At 44.3% G+C, this 21,549-nt stretch overlaps 1 protein-coding gene across 4 annotated transcripts in view; it reads left to right on the top strand.

Annotated features, from left to right (window-relative positions):
- Positions 1 to 21,549, top strand: part of DVL3 (dishevelled segment polarity protein 3) — a 393,303-nt gene that overhangs the window by 324,826 nt on the left and 46,928 nt on the right. The gene's annotated exons all lie outside the window — the stretch shown is intronic.

The following is a 21,549-nucleotide window of genomic DNA, read 5'->3' as shown; positions in this document are numbered from 1 at the left end:
TGAGAAAAGCTTATATATATTATCATTACTGTTCATTATGGGAAAAATCCATTATTATTTCAAGAACCGAAAATAAAAAGTGTATGCTCCTATAAAGCAATCTCTGTGATTAGATGCTGTCACTTCAAACAGAAGACTGCTAGCTATCACAGTAGCTCATCCAACTTTATGAAGTTAAACTCTTGAAAATGGTTTTATCTTATCCCCTTGTTTCTCTAGAAGATCAGTGCTTTTGATTCACCTCTGTTGGATGCTTTACTGTGGGCCCCTAAACTATGCAACATTCATGGGTTGTCTGTACACCACTTCTGGTGCTTTGCCGAGTGCAGACCTTGTTCTCAACAGAACGTAAAAGCTCTTGTGCACAAATTCACTGAGCTGCATTTGGTTCCCTATCTCAGGATCTCACCGCGTCTCCAACCCAGCTATCCTATCCGCCAGTCAATGAGGGTCCATGAACATGCGGGCCAATGTCTAGACTGTGTGTGGCCGCTCCGGGGCGGAGATTGTGTTCAGACACATCGGGTCCTGGGGCTGCAGTTGTCAGATCCTCAGGTAAGTGAAGGTCTCTGAACACACGTGGGCTGACTTCAAGGCGGTGTGTTCCTTTTGAGAGCTGGTTTGAAGTGCATTCAATTAAAGTTTACACCTTTCCATCCCAGCTATCAGATCCCCCAGTCAATGGGGGTCTATGAGCGTACGTGTGCTATTAAGAAGGCTGTGTGTGGCCCCAAGAGCGGAGAACAGGTTTCAGGCCTATACCCTCTTTAGGTTGCACTTCTCCAGCCCCTTCATTAGATTCCCAAGTCAATGGGTGTCCGTTAACACATATGGGCTAACTTAAATGCTGCATGTGGCTGTTGACACACAAACCAGCTCCTTAGTCTGTGCAGTGTTTTGTTTCTTGAGCAAAGAACCGGTTTCAAGCTCATCCACTGCTTAGGTTGTACCTTTCGAACCCAGCCATCAGACCCCAGTCGATGAGAGTCCTTGAATTCATACGGGCTAATGTCAAGGCTGCCTGTGGTCTTTCGTTTGAGGGATCAGTTTTAGACACCCCGTTCCCTTAGGCTTTACCTCTGCCGCCATAATAACCATTCCTCAGTCAACACATGTGGGCTAAGTTCAAAGTTGTGCTCTTGACCATTTTTTTAGACGCATCCTCTCCTTAGTTGCACATCTCCCCAACCATTCATCAGAGCTTCTGGTTAGTGATGGTCTCTGAACACACTTAGGTTGAATTCAAAGCTGTCTCGCTTCTTGAGCCAAGACCCGAGTTCAGGCACATCAGCTTCATAGTCTACACGTCTCTTGCCCTGGCATCAGACCCTCAGGTTAGTAAAGGTCTCGAACACATTTGAGGTCATGTCAAGCCTATGAGTGACCTCAAAATTGAGGATCTACTTTCTAGCACATCCACTCCTTAGACTGAAGCACTCCAACCCGGCCATCAAATCCCCCAGTGTCTGGAGGTCCGTCCTGCTTGTCTTCGTCTCGTCCCTCAGGCTAGTGAGGTTCTCTGTACATCTCGTCGATGTGTTGTTTCCCGGGCAGAGCACTGGTTTCAGTCACATCCACTGGTTAGGCTGCATCACAGCTCCCACTAGACTGCTTTTGTAGCCATGTTAAAGGATCTGTTTGCATGTAGAGTTGTGACGTGGATCATTTCAATTCAGCTGTGAACCGCTCTTCCTTGTAGTAGCGAATGAGAAGACGAGGATCTAATAACCTGGATATATTATTCTAGGAAAACCTAACTATTTTTCTAAATATTTATTTTTGCTTTCTTTACCTTGCACTACAAGAACATAGCATGCCACTCACATTCCTGCATAATGTAGAACATGATGTCCTTTTCATGTATTTATAGCTGCACAAAACATTGGGTGCTATATGCAGTACATAATGATTAAGCCTCGTGAAATACCTCTAATATTGTCTTGGTGAAAAATAGAACACACTCATAATGTGCTCTCTGCTTTGTAGTTTCATCCACAAAACAGTAAATATGTGTCTGTTGGTCAGAGAGCTGCGTTTGCGGTAGGATAGGAGGTGGCCAAAGCACGCTTCACTCGTTGCTGATTCTGAGGACTCTACAGTGCCGGCCTCACAAATCTCCTGGACGAGTCAGGACTGAGGCTTCTGCTAAGTGTTGGGATACACTGGATTGAGGAATTTTAAGTGTTGTGATCACAAGCTACCTGCACCCTCAGTCTCTTGCCATTGAACCTTTTTCCTCAAAGCCTCACAGAAGTAGCATATCATGAACAGTTTACCCCACCCACTGGTTTGGTTCTTTTTGGGCAAAGGCCCTTTGGAAGGAGTCCTTTTGATTGGTCAAACAGGTTGTGAGTCATTGAGAACAGGATGCTGAAAGTTTCATAGGAGGGTACGGCAGGTCCTCATCTGGGTGTTACAGGCTGCAGGAATAACTGAAGGTCTAATAGGAGTGCTACAGCGGGTGTAGCATGTGGGGGTCACAGTCTAGAAGAAGAGTATAGTGTAGAGTCCTCCCCAGCCTTGGTACCCGCCAACGACTATGCTACACACTGAGCTTAATATTGCACGTCTTTATTCGTCTGCGTATAACTGCGAACTCACAACATTCTAAAGCAATCTTTCATTACATTCCGCTCTAACACCTACAACACAGCTCTACGCAGTCCAGAAGGGTTTCATCATAAAACGCGCATGACACTGCATTTCCCTCTCTGTTAAATAAAAAATTACATTTTATTTTGCAAATCAGTATAAAAACACATACACACCACACCCACCCCACCCACCACCCCATACCCATACTCCCCCTTCAAGCAATCTTTTTGGCGCTTTAATTATTCAACCTGATCTGGGAGCTGTCATCTTCAGTGTCCGAGATTTTCGAAGATGATGAAGAGGTAACAACAGTCACTGAGTATTCAGGTTCAGTTTTTCCTTCACCATCTCAATCAGACGACCAATTAATCACATTTTAATTTTATGTAATGCATTTTTATATAGCGCAGACTTTACCCGAAGGTGTCAGAGCGCTGTATAATAGAACCAGTTACGTTACATAAGAGAAATGTTACAAAATAGAACGTTACAAAAATAAACAGGAGACTAGAAGAGGTAGGGTAAAACCATAAAGGGCAAGAAAACAATATTAAACACAGCAAGCAAGGGTGAGGAATGTACAAGAAAATATTACAAATTTACAATGATGAACGAACTTCCTTGAGGGCTCTCAGAATGAAGGTATTAGTTCGGAAAGTGTCTTTAGAAGTAAATAGAATTGAGGTCAGATTTGAAGATCCAGATAGAGGGGATCGCACAGAGCAATGGAGGAAGCGAGTTCCAGATTCTCACCTCATTACCTGAAAAAGATTGAGCCATCGATCTTTCCCTTTTGAAGGAGGGGGGCTCAAGCAGAAACTTTTCCGCACTTCAAGAAGGTCTCGAGCCTCCAGACATTTTCAGTTTATTCGCCAGGTAACGAGGGGAGGAAGTGTGCAAAACTTTGTGGGTGATGCAGGCAGTTTTGTAAATAGAACTTGCCTCGATGGGAAGCCATCGAAGAGAAGACAGGATAGGAGTGATGTGGTCACTTCATTTGGGCCCTGAAATAAAGCAAGCTGCTGAATGGAGGACGGAATTGAGGGTGGAGAGGTGAGATTTGGGTAGGCCAGTCAGAAGAGAATTGCAGTAATCCAGTCTAGAGAGAACTAGGGATTGGACCAAGGTTTTTAGGTCTATCTCCGGGAAGAACCGACGAATCCCCCACAGAAGGTGCAGCTGGTAACGTGTGTTCTTAGCAATGGAGTTGATGTGGGAGATTAGGTTGAGACTTTTGTCAAGTATGACTCCTAGGGATTTAGGGCTGTTGACAATGATGGGTTTATTGTCGAGTAAATTCAGCAGATCCATACAGGATTGAACAGCAGGAGGGAAGAGAGAGGTAGATAGGAGGAGGAATTCAGTTTTGGAGGGATTAAGAATGAGTTGGTAAAGTAACATCCACTTGTGGATAGAGTTGAGTAGTGAGAGATCGTGTGCAGAAGACACCTTGAGGTAGATTTGAGTGTCATCCGCATAGAGATGGTAGTGGATCCCAGATTTACTTAGTGCGAAGAGTTTCTGGTAACAAACAAACTTTCCAGGACCTTGAGCAGTCACCATGTGTCCATTGGTGGAAAGGTTCAGCATCATATGGTGCTGCAGATTTCCTTTTTCTCATTTGTCGGGCGATCACTAGATCTCCTCTCTTAAACTTCATGTTCTTTGCATGTCGCCTATTATCTGCATAGGCTTTCATTTTCTGCTTGTTAACCAAGTCCTTGGTACAAGTTGTGTTCAAATTTCCTTTTTTTTTGTTGGTCCATTGAGGTAACTTAGTTGTCATTGCTCTCCCGAATATTAAAGTTGCACAACTTTCGTCTGTGGTTGAGTGAGGCGTTGAACGTTAGGCTAGAATTCAATTCAGTTTTAAAACTGAGCCCCTCAAGAGCTGCACGCTGTACTACTTTCTTTAGCGTACTCATTAAACACTCAACAAGTCCGTTGGCCTGTGGCCATAAAGGTGTACTCTTGTGATGATTTATGTTCAGATGCTCCAGAAAATCCTTGAATTCTCAACTGTTAAAAGGCTGGCCATTATCAGACTTCAAAATGGCTGGAACACCCCATGTGGAAAAGATGCCATCTAGTCTGTCAATTACTCACTCGTGAGTTGTGGATGAGAGATCCTGTATCCACAATTACCATCAGATGATGTCCATTATCTAGTGGACCAAAGAAGTTGATGACTATTCTCTGCCGTGCATGCTTAGGGTGTTCTGACATGTAAGAGTATGTTGAGTAATATCTATAGAAAGGCATTTGCATAGATGACCGGCTTTGACTTCCTTTTCAACCCTCTCATCTAAATATGGAAACCGAACTGGGTCTTGAAGAGCTCTTTAGGTGGAAACAATACCACAATGTACTTCTTGAGCTACTTCAATAATTTTCTGTTGCAAACTCTCTGGAATCAGGATCCTTGAGCCTTGCATTATAAGTCCTTCTTGGGTTAGGGACAGTTTATCTTTCACGCTTTTGTACTTTTGATATTCACCGTCACTGGTGAGAGGTCAAGTGTGTTGGTTCCATGACTGATGTGTAATTATAACTTTCAACATCAGCATGTCACTAATATGGCTTGTGGCATTGATGATCGGAGCTAATGATATAGCAACTGGAATATTTGATTTTACAATGAAATTGATGTGTGCTTCAGCCGTCTTATATAGAGTACCCTGTCCTTGTATAGGCACGCTGGAAAAGTAGTCAGCAGGTTATGATCCTTCCATGGACAATGGTATATGCTCTTGTAATCGTGGTCCCCAATATTCAATGCGAGGAGGCATCTTGGCTTTTGGATTGCTAAAGATAGTCAGTAAACTTGATGATCACTTACCAGCATGAAAGGCTTTCTGTACATAATACATTGAAATGTTCACAAGTCCATACCATGGCCAAACTTTCTTTCTCAGGTTGTGAGTAATCACGTTCTGTCTGGGACAAACTTCTACTGGAAAATGCCACAATATGCCTTCAAGCACTGTGCTGTGCTAGGATAGCTCCTAACCCGATGAGCTAGCATCAATAACAACCTCTGTACGAAGCTTTGGATTGAAGTAGGCCATTCCAGCAGCAGTTTCAATGGCTTGTTTGATTTTCGTGAAACCTCTCACATTCTTGTGACCACTGAAATGAAAAAACTTTTTTTGTTAACCTTCTTAATTGAAACACTTATAGTAGCAAAGTCTCCTATGTATCTTGACCATTAACTGACCATGCCAAGAAATGAACGTATCATAGAAACATCTTGTGGTGGATCAGCATTTAATAGTGCTTGTACTTTTGCAGGATCAGGTGTCATACCCCATCTGAAAAGATTTGACCAAAGAACTTTAAGTTTGTCTTGTAGAACTCACACTTGTCTGCATTCAAAATTGAACCTCCATCAGTAGGTAAACAACATACTTGTTTGACCGCTTTAGAATGCTCCTTCTGTGTAGCTCCGAAAATCAATATGTCATCGCTATAACTGATTGCGTTCCCAACAGGCTGTATTGCATGTCGAATTACGTCTTCGAAAAATACTGCAGCCGATGACGCACAAAAACTGAGTCTCTTGTATCATAACAGACATACATGGGTAGAAGAGGCTGTAATATACCTGCAATCTTTTGTGAGTTCCAACTGATGATAATCTTTATTTAAATCAAGGCGAGAGAAGACCTTTGCACCATTTAATTGCGTTAACATGTCAGCAATGTGTGGACCTGGATGTTGTTGCCGTTCTGTTACCTTGTTTGCTGGACACATGTCAACGCAAATGCGTACAGCTCCTTCACTGTCCTTTTTGTGCACTACCAGTATGGCAGAAACCCATGGTGTCGGACCAGTTGAATGCTCAATAATGTATTGCTCAAGTAACAATTCAAGTTCTTTTTCAACAGCTTCTTGTAAATGAAAAGCAATTCTTCTATGTCTCTGAGCAACACAACCGACGTCTTCATTAATATGCAACTTTACTTTCATAGTCTTAAGCTTTCCTAACCATGAAACAACAAAAGGAATTGACTTAATATTTTGTTATGAGCATTCATCTTGTAATTCACAGGTATCTGCCATTTCCTGGGCACAGGAACATAGCTGATGAAACATTGGCAGAGGTGTAAGGATGGAATGAATACATTTGATTTTTGAATGGGGACTGAACAGCATCTGTTGAGGGGGGCCTCTGGTGGTTGAATTAAAACCAGGGAAAGAAAAGGCTATTTTCAATTGAATGTTGAGTGAAGATGATTTAGTTAATATGGTATCCGCTTATGGCAGTTCCTTCAGTAGCGGCTGGCATGTCCCAAGGATGGTGAGTCTGGTGGGAAAAATAAAAATAATACATTAAATTAAGTAAAACTCTTACCTTCCTGCAATGAGGTGAGGTCCTCCGTCGTCTTCTCTCCTCGAGGCAGGCTCCCAAGCCAATCCTGGTGTTGCTTTTATGCTCATGAGAGCAGCGCTCTGATTGGAGGGAGCAACCTCTGTTCGCGCTCCTGAGGGCACTGGATGCCTGCACTTACTCTCAGCCCAGCTATCTTAAGACAGCTGGGTCGAGAAGTTTAAAGTGCGCATGTCTGGCTGGCCGTCGCAAGACGGCCGGCCAAAGAAACATTCACACTTTAAACAAGTGCAAAAGGCAGCCTACCTTCCTCCATGCTGCCATTTGGCAAGCCCCGCCCCATCCTGGCAGTCCGTTCAGGACAGGGTAACGAAAATTAAAATGGTAATTAATTGGCTTCATTACCATTTTATTTTTCGTATCTGGGGCATTTCAGTGGGGCAACGCTCCTCCGCTATAACTGAGGAGCCGCCCCTGATTCCCAATCCAAATATGGACTCGTTTGCTGGGGGTGAGTAGGCTAAGCTATAGAGAGGGTCTGTAAAAGGAAATGGGGGTTACTGGATCTGGCAGAATACCGCTGCTAGTCCGAAATGGATGAAAGCTATAAAGCATGGTAATAAATGGGCCAAAGAGAGGGGGCATTAGAGTCATCAATGTAACGTTCACCTGTGTATGGGTGATACCAATTACATGTGAATTGCTTCATTCTGAGTTCCGTAATAGATCGTTCACATATTGAAGCAGGCAGGTAAGGATGTAAGCCTTATTGTGCCTCCAAAATGAAGCAACTTTGTGTCAAATGACTGAGCTCCCCTGCAGTGGCGGCTGGTGACATTTGAAAGAGGTGGGGCGTAACAGTTTGGGATGTGTGCCCTATGGCGAGTGAACGTAGGGAGCAAAGCTGATAGTCATAGGAGGCACATGGAGCTTAAGCCTCAGGTAGCTCCTGCTCTGCCCTTCAAAGATCCTAACAGCACCTGGGCAGCATCCTTGGAGACCCCTGCCCCTGAGCATGTCTGTACCCCAGGTGTGTTCTGATACCCCAGACAGCTCATGAGGGGTCAGAAAGAACTCATAAAGCGACAACTCTGATGTGAACACAAAGATTTCCCTGGGTTCCTAATGTTGACCCCTGTGCCCAAGATAGATTCGATACTCCGGGCAGTTTTTCACCACGGAACAAATGTGGACCACGTGGAATTAAGTGCATTCAAACTTGTTTTATTTTACACTAACAGGTCTCACCCCATACTTCTTGTCGTCTCGGCCCCAAGTTTGCTCACTCCACTCCCCTCAGGATAGTTCCAATACCTTTTTTTATGCACGTCATTCAACTGTTGCATAAGATATCCTATAACAGGCATCGTCCGGTAACCTCTGAGCTTCTCCGATGTAATCCTGTAATTTATCTCATTCCATGGGCATAACCATTTTGCTCCACTTCTGTGTGACAACACAGCACTGAAATGTCACGCAAAGGCATAATCAAAACACATAAAAATGCACACATAAGCAAACAGAAAAAGTGGGCAACTGTGCCCGTTGCCCTTCAAAGAGCACCCCCAGCCTCACATTAACGCCCTGCCAGGGGTGCGAGGCATTCTGCCCCGAAACATCACACTCCTACCCCTGCCCGCACACGAGACACCCACTTTTCAACAACATCTTACAGTAGCCACGCTGACCTGTCGTGTCCCCACCGAAAGAGCCAGCTCGCCACGACCGCTCAGGAGAGGAGACGCCAGGGGCAGCCTTGTAGCCCTGGCACCTGAGGCCACCAGCCACCTGAAGCGGTAACTCATGACGACTCCAGCAGGGCTTTGTGCTGCCGGTCTGCAGGGTCAGCTCCACCAACTCCGGCTACACCTAGCACCTGTGCTACCTCTGCAGACCCGGACCCACCAGTCACTGGTCCATTTTCCTGTCAGAGCATCGTGCTCCCATCGGTCGCATGCTTCTGCAAGTTCATCTATTTCCTGCTCCTTTGCATCATTGCATCGTGCATCTTATGCAAGTAAGTGGCAAGTGTTGCTCATATTCAATGTCATTCACTCGAGAAACTAATGTGAAAGCTGTCCAAACAAGTGCCAGTGCGGAAAACTGCCCCTGCAGCGTCTCACCCGCCGCCCGCCCTTGATAAAAACCTCATGTAAAACCCAAAAAGCACACTTCAAAGACAACTCCGATAGCACCGCTTTCCTCCTTATCTATAAGGGATTATAATTGAAATTTCAAAGCAGAAGAGCCGGCGAGGCGAGGCGAGCCGCTGCCTAACGCCTAAGAAGCGATGACCATGCGCCGCCAGCACAGCCCCATGTTACTAACATGATGTTAGAGAATTATAAAATATAAAAAACTTACCTTGGCTTCCGTTCCCGCGCTGACTCCCGACTCGAGTCCTGTCCCGAGACTGCAGACTCCCGCCATCCTGTATTTTGAATGACTCGTCAGAGTCGTCACTGAAGGCTGCAGGCAGCCTCCCTCCCCTCCATGGCAGCCGGCGCTGATTGGTTCGGCCGGCTGCCCTAAACACGTCATTTCTCCTAGTCTGCATGCTGCAGAACGGAGAGTGGGAGGAGGCTTGGGGGAGCGGCTTGCCCACTGTTGCTAATACTGTCTGTTTGGACAGCCTCTCAGGCTGTCCAAACAGTCCGTATTAACAACATTGGGCAAGCCACTCCCCCAAGCCACTCCCCCCTGCCCTGAGGCTCGAGGAACAAGGAAGTTCTGTTCTGCTGACTGCTTTCTCGCCGTGCGAGAAGGGCAGGCAGAAACAAATGGTAGTTATAAATAAATAACTACCATTTGTTTCTGCCTTCTTCTCGCACGGCGAGAAAGCAGGGGGGGCGGCGCCCAAACGCCCCCATGCAGTAACCGCCACTGCTCCCCTGTGTGATTTCAGCCTGGTCCACAAATACTGTCCCTTCTGCACAGCACTCGGTTCCTGTTGGTGATCGATCACGTTTAGGACCCAGAATAAGGACGGGACATACAAACACAAAATATAATTCTTTCCCAAACTCATCCAAGTATCATCCTCCCTCCCTTCCCCCATACTCCATTACAGCTCATTCAGCTTACCAAATGCAGCAGGTTCACTAGCAGAAGGATGAAAGTCATTGGGTGGGGGGCAACCAGCTCCCCCTCTCCCGCCTTTCCTAAAGATGGGGCGATGGCCCATAACTGCACTTACATCCGTATTGTTGTTTCATGTCAAATGGTGTTTGTTGATTCTTTTTAGATCTCATACGACTGTGGACGAAAGTCTCTTGCGGGCCATATCATAGGCGTAGTGAGCGTAGAGCCCACACATTGCGTATCACTCATTGGCTTTCTTGTCACTTTCATTTGCTTGCTTCTTATTCAATGGCTGCCCTTCCTATTCTTGAACCCACCCCTACCTTGTAGAATTGTCTTTTTACCATCCTTTTGATTGGCTAACTTGTATCTTTCCACTACTAAAATTAAGGGAACTACTTTTTTCTTTTATATGAAGCACTCCATGAGACTGCATGTATTTTCTTGCTGTCTTCCTTGCACAATGCTTCTCCCTCAGCAATGCTGGCCCACCATGCTCTGTGTTGCTCCCCACGCCTTCCAGTTCTTATGCACAAGCACAGCAACAATTAAATGTTCTATACCTTGAGAAGCCTCAGCACTCTTGGTCTGTCGAACTTTGTTTTTAAGACTGCTTTACTATGTAACTATTATGAAACTATGTTGTAAAGCGCTCCAATACCCCCGGGTTAGGTCAGCGCTATATGAAACTCCATAAATAAAAATAAATATGTTTACTAGAGTATGACTAAATAGTAGGCTTTAGGGTTGTTTTTGTTTTAGCTCCTTCAAGTCACATGACTGCTCAAACGCCCAGGCATTGGCACACAAAGGCTTTGTTGGCACTGGGAGAGGGGCTGGCAGCTGCATTCACTCAGCTGGTGTTTGAGGGAAAGGGTGGAACTAGCATGACTGAAAACGAAATCTCTTCACCGGGAGGCCAATGAATCTACTCATTGGGCGACTGCAGAGGATCCAATGGCTGGGGCATGTTTCAGTTCTGAGTGCTGTGGAAAGTAAAATAGGCCTTGGCAAGCATTTTCCTTTAACCACTTGGATGCTATGGTGCTTCTGGTGCCTCAATGTAATTTCCATTGAAATCAATGGAAACTCCATGACGAGTTACCCTTGTCATTAGCGGCGAAGAGGTTAAATGTGTGAGTTTGAGCTGCGCCTTGTCATAAAGACTACAGGGGTAGACCAGTGGAGTGTCTCTGTATTTTGGCACACCACACCTGAGGAGCCCCAAATCCGAAGTTTAAGGGATCTCAGAGCATCACAGACCACACACAGAAAACTTTGTATTTACATAGTTTAAACATTTACCGCCAGCATCCGGTTTGACCTACCGTTCTAGAATGTTCATACCCCCACAGATCCAGCTCGGCCTTTCACCCTTTAGAGGTTGATACATTGAGTACTATTAAATTATAACGTTATTTACAACCCCTAGACGTGGCCCCAGTTTCAGTGTAGGTACTCTACGGACACCGACATGTTATTAGCAGAAAGAGAAAACTGTGTGTGCCAAATGAGAGGAGATGTGATATCATCTCAAATGGAAGGAAATAAAAACATATTTTATTTAAAAAAAGCGAATACCTCAAAAACGAAACTGCTGTTTAAACAAATGCATGTGTTGGGAAAACAAAATGTGAACATAGTTTAGAATATAAAAAAGTGAAGGCTGTAAACCTTGTATGCAAGTGCAGCGCCTTCCTCCATCCCACTAGGTACTGTACTGGCAGGCTTTCACCTGGGGAGCCGATGGCATGACATGAAGAGCAAATACAAGGAGATGATGGACGGAGTGCTCAAACTTTTCAGACACTCCCCCCCCAGTCCCAGATCTGGGTTGAATCCATCATCGTTCTTTAGCTCACTTTGGCACCCCAGTTCAAAAACAGCTATATGCAAATCATTCTTGGCCCTGTGCCTCATGGGAACAGTCCAGCCCGATCTGCCAAGCCAGGTCTTCTCTGAATTGGAAACAAGCATCCTGGGACTGGTTTCGGGCTAACAGTGCTCATCAGCCAAGCTTGCTTGAATCCAGTGGCAAAGTGAGCAAGGGACCCATGTCTGGGCATACCCTGCCAACTTAGGGCGAACAAATCAAACACAAGGAGATGATGGACGTAGCACTGAAACGTTTCAGACACTCACCCCCAGTCACAGATCTGGGTTGAATCCATCATCGTTCTTTAGCTCACTTTGCCACCCAGTTCAGACCCTGCAATATGCAAATCAGTATTGACCCTGTGCCTCATGGGAACAGTCCAGACCGAACTGCCAAGCCAGGTCTTCTCTGAATTGGAAACAAGCATCCTGGGACTGGTTTCGGGCTAACAGTGCTCATCAGCCAGGCTAGCTTGAATCCAGTGGCAAAGTGAGCAAAGGGACCCATGTCTGGGCATACCCTGCCAACTTAGGGCGAACAAATCAAACACAAGGAGATGATGGACGTAGCACTGAAACGTTTCAGACACTCACCCACAGTCACAGATCTGGGTTGAATCCATCACCGTTCTTTAGCCCACTCTGCCACCCCAGTTCAGACATGGCTATATGCAAATCAGTCTTGACCCTGTGCCTCATGGGAACAGTCCAGACCGAACTGCCAAGCCAGGTCTTCCCTGAACCGTAAACAAGCATCCTGGGACCGGTATTGGGATAACAGCACTCATCAACCAGGCAGGCAGTGAAAAGAAAAGGTGGTGTAATGAAATTAAATATTCATATTGAGCACTAATCGCGGGGACTTCAAGTCCTTCACGACTAGGTATAGGGAAGCCGGATAAGAAAAATTTCAGGTCTTGGTTTTTTATCCTGGTGCAGGGTGGTTTAAGAGAGTTGACAAAATGAAGACTCTGGATTCTATAGTGTGGGTGGTGTTTGAGAGAAGGCTCTACCTCCTGAGGCAAAAGTCTATCATCCAGATTAGCAGAAGGTTTATGGGCTGAACGTTGTGGCAGGTTTTGTCAAATAGAAGCAGGGTAGATGGGCGGCATCTTGTTATTGGTGTTTTATAGGCGACTCTTTGGGATTAGATCGGCTAGGGTATAGTTGTGAATTTGGTTTTGTTTATCTGTTTTTTTTACCATACTTCTCATCTGGTGGTCACCTTCTGTCACAGTCTAAAGATGGCTCACTTGGTGAAGACATACTTGCGAATGGCACTGTAATTACATTTGTGAGTGCTCTGGTGAGCTGTACCAGCTCTGGGATATCTTGAAGGTGTTTTAGAGAGATACAAATCAGAAGGAACCAGTATTAAAATGTTTTGGTAATAGTAGGGTCCTACTTGGTCTTCCTTGTTTCACCTTGGTTTAATCTGGATGTTGCCACAGTTTTGAGACATGTGGCGCTTGGGAATTAAAGAATACTGAATATTCGTTCCAAGACTCTCAGGCCCATAGAAGAGAACCGATTGTAATGCTGCCTTGTTTAAGAGAAGGGGCATAATCGCCTATGGTTGACATGCAGTTACATCTGAAGTTTAGTGCCTGCAAATTTGAATTTGTTACTGTCCATCTGTGATTAGATTGTTTTTATCTGTTTATTCTCGGCACAAATGAAAGCATCCTGCGACAACACGTAAATGTGCATCACCCAATGTCCTTTACAAGATTGTATCCACATTATATCGGGGTCACTTCCATATGGAATACTTTGTTCTGAGTGTGTAATCCTCAGACAGTGCTACACAAGAGAAGGAGAAGCTCAACCAAACATAAACTAGAGCAAGGCATGGTCAGCGTGCAAATTACAAATAGCCTTACCCCATGATCGAACTGAGTCATGCTACATCATTTAATATATCCATACACAGGCCTGAAGACAATAAAAAGCGGAGTCTCTCTGTAGTACTAGATATATGCCAGTGTAGAGACCATAAAAACTTATAATAAACGAAGATCTTCTTTCATGACAGGAGAAGATTGGCAACGCATGGCTATATGCGAAGGGATTCTTAGCTGTTCAGGGTACCCAAGGTACTTACTGGTTGATACAGATTTTAGCATATATCTGTGTCATCTGTGATAGGAAGGTTAGTTTGCTAAATGGCCGGCTAGAGGTATAAGGACTTGATGAAAGAGAGAAGGCCAGGAGATGGCAGTTCCTTGTGCATGTTCCTTGTGCAAGATTGGGTGGCCAACAGTGGTTTACAACCACCTGGCTTCCTGCTAAACTAGGTCGCCCTCAGTTCTGATGATTGTCCTGCTTGAATTAAAAAAAATACAGAGAGCTGTTGATTATAGATGCTACAATAACAAGTTTCATTTGGCTGGGATTTGTGTGGATGTCCTTTGTTTTGGTAACTACTGGGCTCCTCGTGATACAAGAACCCTAGCTTCTGAAACTCCTATTCACCACTAATCCTTTCTGGCTTCCGAAGTAGCGTGCTACTCGACGAAAAAGCGCTTCAACACCCCATCAAGCATAGCAAGCGCTATATAAATGCAAACCTTTTTCCCTCGTCCATCCCTCCACTATCCTTCTCAATGGAAATAACTGACTAACATATCCACCACTCAAATTACTGCCATATTTTCACTCTACTAATTCACCACTAATGCTTTATGGATTCCGGAGTAGTGTGCTACTCACCGAAAAAGTGCTTTGATGCCTCGTCAGGGGTAGCAAGCGCTATTTAAATGCAATAACAATACAATACAACTGGACCACATGCAGTGTAATCCATGGCCGGAAACCTGTATTTTACCATGCTTCACATTCAAGATGTGAAAAATTTCCAGTGTCATAAGGCGTTTTTTATGTACTTAGCCATTTTCCTTAAGTTAACAAAGTTTAAATATGAGTAGCTGAAAACTCCAGTGAAAAGTCGTTTCTGCAAGGCAAAAAAATGAATACAAATTTGGTAGACATTTTGCCAGCATAGCCTAATTGTTTCAATAAATTTGACCAGCAAGGAAAGGTTTAAGAAAATGACAGCCTTCGTGAAGTTCGTCACCTTCGAAAAACTGATCCAGTAGAGTTATAACTTTTCAATCTTTACCTTGAAATGCGGGGAATAACTAGAGGGAAACTGAGTTTCTCGCCATCAGCATTCTTGCCTCGACACGTCGCCTCACAGGTGCGCGTTGCACCTTCAGCAGATTATCAAAGCTGACATTTGCTGAGATCCAGCGCAAAGTTGAAGAAGTTCTTCAGAAAATGTCAGTTTTGACAGTTTGGTATTTGGTTGGTTGGGTGTTGTCGAGGCCCACATTCTAAGGCAGTGCTGTGCAGGGCACACTTTATTCTCAGTTGTGGACTCGTTGAGAGGGTGTTTTGCTGCCTATAAATGAAGTGCATGAGTTCTGTCAAAACTTTCGAGGGATCTTACAGAGCCAATCTAAGCTAGATCAAAAACAAAATAATTGAGCAGCTGATTCATGTTTGATGAGCGTGAACCTCAGCAGAGCTTTATTTTGTTTGTTTAATTGAGTTTTAGATACCGCTGGCAGGACCCAAGGGTATCGGAGCGCTGTACATACTTTGAGAGGAAGTTTACAAGATGTACATGATGAAGTCTCTTTGCGCCTCAAGGCTTGGCAAGAGGAAGGCAGGAAGACTTCACATCCTTTAGACTGCTATGTGACATCCTATCTAGCCAGGACTTGTAGAGACTGGGTCATAGCAAGGCTGGGCATTGATTTGGAAGTGGCCTCAAGTACTGATGATTAGAAGTGGTGTTCACGCATCAGGAGAGTCATGGAAATATTAACTTTATAGCTCGCACAAGCCACGTCATTCTCAAAGACCTGCCGAGCTCCCAATTAGACCTGCGTAAGGAGAAACTGGCGCCTTTGGGCCTAGTCTCGTTCCGTGCCGTCAGCCACATGCGTCGCGGTCATCGATGGAAAATCCAGTCTTAGGACATTGAGTTGAGTTCCGTCTCTTTAGAAGATGAGTACTGGAGGACTTGCATGTTCTAGGATCAGTATAGGCAAATGTTCTCTTACTTTTCAATAGTCTAATTAAATTATTTATTTATGCAGACATTTAGAGCAGAGATATGGTCGGAAAGCACTACACAGATTGTGAAACGAAGCGCTGTGGGGAAAAAGACGCAGGTAGATTTATGTAGGTTGCAGCTTCTGACTGGGTCTCCTGGAGCTTTTTCTCAAAAAGTCTCAAGTGTTTTCTCCTGAGGTCATCATAGCTCAATTAACAACACCAAAAAGGGTGGAAAGATAAAGAAGCGCCTTCCCACTGGGAGTGGGGGGTTACATAATAACGATATTAACTCATAGAAAGGAGGCTTTCCACATGTCATCACTTCTAAGTATAATTTGAGGCGAATATGCTAAATATAGATTTGAATTCGGTCAATTAGTTTCTTATGCATATACGAGCTTTTTATGTGGACTTATAACTCTGGACTAGTTTGTTTAGGCAGCTATGTACAGTCTGTAACCGTTAGCCAATGTAGAGGCCTACAAGCATCGGAAATAGGGTTCCTCCTACCAAGCCCAGTTACAGCCATGGCAGCTGCGCTCTGTGCCTTTTGTATTCCTCAGAAAAAAGCCTTGGCAAGAGAACAGTAAAGAATATTACGGTAATCGAGCAGAAGTTAATGTATGCATCACCACGGTCTGGTTGTTCCCCTATGGAGAGGGAGAATAGATTTCAGTGTTCTGAACTAATGGGAAACAATCTTAACACTGGAATTTACCTGCAGAGATGTCGACATCAGTGTCAAACACACTCCCACATTTTTTATTTTCTCTGAAGGGTGCAGGTCTATGCCAAGCATTGTAGATGGTGTAAGGTCAATTGTTGGGTACCTTACCTCGCTGAGCAATGAAATCGATGACCTCCGTTTTACAGCTGTTCAGCTGGAGCCAATTTGCAGCTATCCTTAGGTGCGCCTTATTTTATTTAAGAAGGACTGGAACCACCTTGCTCAAGTATTTGTTACAAATGTTACAGCGCGGGGATGCCTCCGGGTCACCAGGCGCTCTATAAATCGCTAAATAATAATAATAATAATTTGATGCATATTTTATCAGCGGCACCCAGGAAAAGATGTTGAACAGATATGGAGCCATTTTAGGGGAGCATAGGCACATAGTCATTTATAGTTGAAAGAAGCGTTGCATTCTTCCGGTTACCAGAAGTTGGATCAATAAAAACTCGTTGCAAAGGCTGCCAATCTTGTGTATGTATGTTTGTAGCTTGTGAACACCGCACAGTCACTACTTCTTACCGGGGGTAGTGACTAGGCGTTGCCGAGTATTTGAGCCACGTGTTTGCACAATCAGCTGGTAGAGAGACCTGTGTCCTTGGGTATTTCAACACACACAAAAAAATGGACCAAACCATAATCACACAAACATTTATAGGAAAAATCAACATTGTGGTTGAGGAAGCTCAAACGAACTCCACAAAAACGTTTGGTATCTGCAAAAGAAATACTTTGACAGGTCAGAGAATTCGGGCCAAGGTACAACAAGGAAGTGTTTCGGTGAGAAATAGTTGTTCTACTTCTGATTAAATGCTTGAAGTGCCATGGTGAGGATTAGAAATAAAAATTGTCCGATGACTAGGATTCATTGAAGCATCTTAAAAGCGGAGAATACACAGTCCTGTTGGTGGAAGTTCACAGCCAGGTGCTGTGTGGCATTCTGCATCATCGGGCGGTAAAGCACATGCACTGCCAGGCTCACCGTTTGAGGGACAACTAGACGAAAGGTCCTCTACATCAGGTGTTAAAAGACTGCCTTGGCTGCCACATGTTGATTAGAGGGAGAGAACCTGACTACACAGCACCCCAAATTTCCTTTATGGCTGGTGGTGGAGCAGAACATATCTAGTGTACGTAAGGTATGGTGAAATTCCACGGGGGCAGACGAGGACGACATTTACCCTCCTGGAATTGTCAACGGGGGAGGAGAAAGACACTATAATCTGCGTCAGAGTCAAAGAATGTCATGATGATATGTGATACCAAGGAAAAGACTCGTTGTATTCAGTATATAAGAAGAGCATCACTATAAGCCTCCTATTATCAGCTCAGTTTTGAAAAATGAACCCTTTGGGCTTATAATGGACACCAGTGATTACATTGACACTTTTAAAGCACCAATTCTAGAATATTTCCAAAGGAAGGTGTTTGGGAGAAAGAGTGGGAAGAAGTCTTGAGAAGACCGAATCGCAGTGGTGACTAAAAGCAATTTAGCCATTCAAGACCCTGAGATTTATTTATTTTTTGCAGTTTTATATAGCGCGAATTAGACCCGAGTATCGGAGCGCTTTACATTGCACCAGTTTCGTTACATGAGGACACATTCATTTTTGTTAGGTGCAGGGAGATTAAGTGATTTCCCAGAATCACAGCATGTTGAGCGTCGTTGCCGAGACTCGAGCCCAGTTCCCCAGCTTCAACGTCGACCGCTCTAGCCGTGAGCCTACAACCAAGATTTGTTTGGAATGCTTGCAAGCTAGTCGATATGGTTTGATCAACTTTTGCTAGGGAAACAAGGTTCCCCATTCTTGGGCCCCAACATGATCAGGACAGCCTCTGTATTTGGTCTCACCACCACTTCTTACTGTAACTCAGTCATAACCAATGTCGAAAAAGTGTTTTCTCTCTAAGACCTTAACCAACCGTAGATTAAAAACCATTGAGAGATGAGGAAAGAGCAGCCTGAGAGGAGAAAGCTATTCTAAAGCGTCCATACAATGGACACTATAACGCATGCAACCGTATGCGTCACGACACTATGGGGGTCATCAAGGTGACATGTGTGGGCGTATGCATCACCACACATGCTCGTGTGTAAATGATGACATTACTGACAATTTTGTTTTCACAAAATGACAGAAGACAATCTCGGAGCAGAAAATACAAATGTAAGCGTCTACAAAAGTTAATTTGAAAACAAGGAGCAGCCAGGGAGCAAATGCCTGCTGCCCAGTAGTACAAATTTTTTTTAAGAATTTTAAATTATTTATTTTTTTGAAAGACAACCTCAGAAGGGGTGGGGAGTCTATGGAGAAGCACTAAAAAGACAGTTTAGCCTGGCCGCAGAGGCTCTTGAGACTGGGCCGGGGACAAATAAATAAAAAAAAAAGATTAAAATGCCAGAGAGGAGTGGGAAAAGCGGTAGGAGTGGGGTTTGAGAGCACAGCATGAAGCTCACACATGGAGCAGAATGGGGGATTTGAGTCCGGAATCAGTACTAAAGGGAAGGAGTTAGAAATCGCCTGCACTCTCATGGAGGGCTGAAAGAAAAAGGGAAATAACAGCTCCCTGAATGTGCAGTAGAAGTAGAAGTAGAAGTATGTAAGTCATCCATTGAAAAATGGTCATAAAGAAGCTTTGCTCTAGGAGTGCTCAACCGGCAACATGTGGTCATGATCACACGCCCACCGTGATTTATGACTGCTGGGAGCCGTCATGAGTACTGCAGCGCCACGCCCAACCCCGCCCCCTCCTCGCACCGCAGCGGAATTTGCGCCGCGGGGAAGGGGTTAATGTGATGAAGTACTGTCAAGGGTATAGCACGGGCGACTCAGTCAATATTCTGATAACATTATTTTCTCCAAGTGTGATAGCTTTCCTTTCAAGTCATAGTTTGTGATGTATTTATTACCCAATGTACCATTGTACCCCATCACAATATTCCCTATCACTCTGTTCCGGTATTATTATTCCCTATCTAAGTAAGATAATACTGAGATAGTGTGCCTGCTAATGATAGAATCAGATTAGTGTGCCAGTGAATAGTGCCACACATTTTTGTGGTATATGGCCTTTTGGCAGAATATTATGATGGGGCGTGATGACATCAGAAGATCGTGAAAGGGTATTATCCTTATTCTCAGTATCCTTGTGGCTTCATTCTCTGATGTCCTCTGAACCTCACATTAATCCTGACACAGTGGCCTGATGGCAGTATTTACATTCACAATGTTATGTTATGCTATTTTAAATTTGTATGGCGCGCAGCTACCCGAAGGTTACCCGGTGCCTGTGAACGCGTGAGATAAGAGATACAAGTGGAGGGTAAAGGATACTATTGGTTAAACAGCCATGTTTTTTCGCCCTTGCAAAAGAAGAGTTCGTGATTTTCTAAACGTAAATTAATAGGTAGGGAGTTCCAGAGGGAGGGAGCCAGAGACGCAAAGGACCGGCCTCCCATTCTAGCTCGTTTAATTCTGGGCAATTAAATTCTGGGCTTAATTTAAATTGATTAGACAAGTGTAGTAGACGTGGAGGGAGGTGATGGTGCACTAAGGAGCAAAGATATTTGAGGGCTAAGCCAGAATTGATTCTGTGCATAAAGCAGAGTGCTTTGAATTTGGCTCGGTTGTCAATTCTTAGCCAGTGTAATTCCCGGAGGGAGGCCGCGGTAGAGGCCATTCTGGGAAGTTGGCAAAGTAGTCTAGCTGCAGAGTTCTGGACTACTTGCAACTTGTGGAGCACTTCCTTGCAAGCACTAAGATAGAGCACATTGCCGTAGTCCAGTCTGGACACTACTAGGGCCTGGATGACAGTCTTTTGCGTGGGGAGAGGGAGCATCCAAGAAGTTTCCTCAGCCATTTGAGAATAGCGAAACAGGTAGAAGCGACTTTAATAACTTGTTGCTTCATCGACAATAAGTCGTCTATGATGAAGCCCAGGTTGCGTGCCGACTGTGAAGGGAGGGGAGGATCGCCCATTTGAGGTGGCCAATGATGGGGGCCCCAAAGGTGTTTATTTTTCCCAAAAAGGAGGAGTTCAGTTTTCCCGCCATTTAGTTTGTTTATTAGCAAGCATCCAGTCAGCAATCTTCCATATCACAGGACTGTAGTAGGGTCACTGCATATTACAATGCCTTTGCACTACTGTTTTTTTATCACACCATTTAAAGTTTGTTTCTGGTACAATAGTCTGATAATATTTGTCCATACCACACTGTTTTAATGCCATAACTGTCTTTCTTAATATTCGAGGCGCGTGATTCCCCATCACGTTTATCTGGTACTTTGATTCTGTGTCTTCTTAATATCCAGTCACCGATAGTCCCTATCATCATATTGAGATTCAGTGATTCACTAGCATCCTATTGTGTTTCTATTATTCACTATGACCGTGTTTGGACAGCATTGCTGCCAGGCCCAGTATTCGATAACATCATTTGTGTCCAGTATTCCGCCACCACTGTTCGCTGACACAACCTAAGCTGGCATTATTACCTTTTACAGTAATATTATTGCACAAGAGCATACTCTTGTAGCATCATTCGCTATAGCAGTATTCCAATACACCTCTTCTCTATCAGCATAGTGCTATCCCATCATTTCTAGCCTAATCATTTGATATCATTATTGCCTGGCCCAATGCTAGCATTATTCAGTATCAGTCATATCAATAGTTAATCCTTGAGAGGCTGTTCCAGTTTGTGGACAGAAGCCTTTCTTTCTAGGTCTCATTCAAGGAGCAGAGAATCTCTGTGTGGAGACCTTGAGTTGAATGAGTGAACCATATGTTTGTGTTGTAAACATCTCGGACAGCCATCAACCTGACCGTGAAACCTAGAGATTGACTAGGCTGATGCCTATGAAACCATAAA

The sequence above is a fragment of the Lissotriton vulgaris genome, chromosome 11 (assembly GCF_964263255.1).
Source record: "Lissotriton vulgaris chromosome 11, aLisVul1.2, whole genome shotgun sequence".
NCBI lineage: Eukaryota > Metazoa > Chordata > Amphibia > Caudata > Salamandridae > Lissotriton > Lissotriton vulgaris.
Note: the sequence above shows the minus strand (reverse complement) of the source record. Positions and strands in the feature narration are given on the sequence as shown.